Source organism: Penaeus monodon, chromosome 25, assembly GCF_015228065.2.
Source record: "Penaeus monodon isolate SGIC_2016 chromosome 25, NSTDA_Pmon_1, whole genome shotgun sequence".
In the NCBI taxonomy this organism is placed as follows: Eukaryota; Metazoa; Arthropoda; class Malacostraca; order Decapoda; family Penaeidae; genus Penaeus; species Penaeus monodon.
The window spans coordinates 27,739,084-27,739,594 of NC_051410.1; positions in this window are offsets into that span (position 1 = coordinate 27,739,084).

Sequence of the window (511 nt, forward strand, 5' to 3'; positions counted from 1 at the left end):
ATTTGAAACTAGCAAAATACTGTTTGTTAATTAATTTTCTCTCACTTCTATTCTAATCTTATAGTCTGTCGGATTAAACAATTTACTGAAGATAAAAGCATGTTGGAATTGACGAAAACTATTTACTTTTATATTGAACCTTGTATTTGATTATTTAATTCATTTACAGCAATCCCGCAGCAAGAGATGACCTTCTCGCCTCGAGAAAGACAGTATTTTTTTTATTACGCCTTCTAAGTGTGTTGCTTTTGCACATTAAATTATTTTCCATATTCATTTGCATACATTTGAATGTATTTATGAAGATGAAAGAAGTTGATGAGGGCCTCTTGTGCCACTACAGTGAACGCAAATGAACGATTTTAACAAACAAACGATAATACCAAATATTCAGTTAAAGGACTTCATGTATATCATGTTCTAATAATAACTAATGTATTTATATTTGCATTACTATAATAGCTCACTGCATACCGTATACAGATCCATTGCTTAATAGAGAAAAAATGTG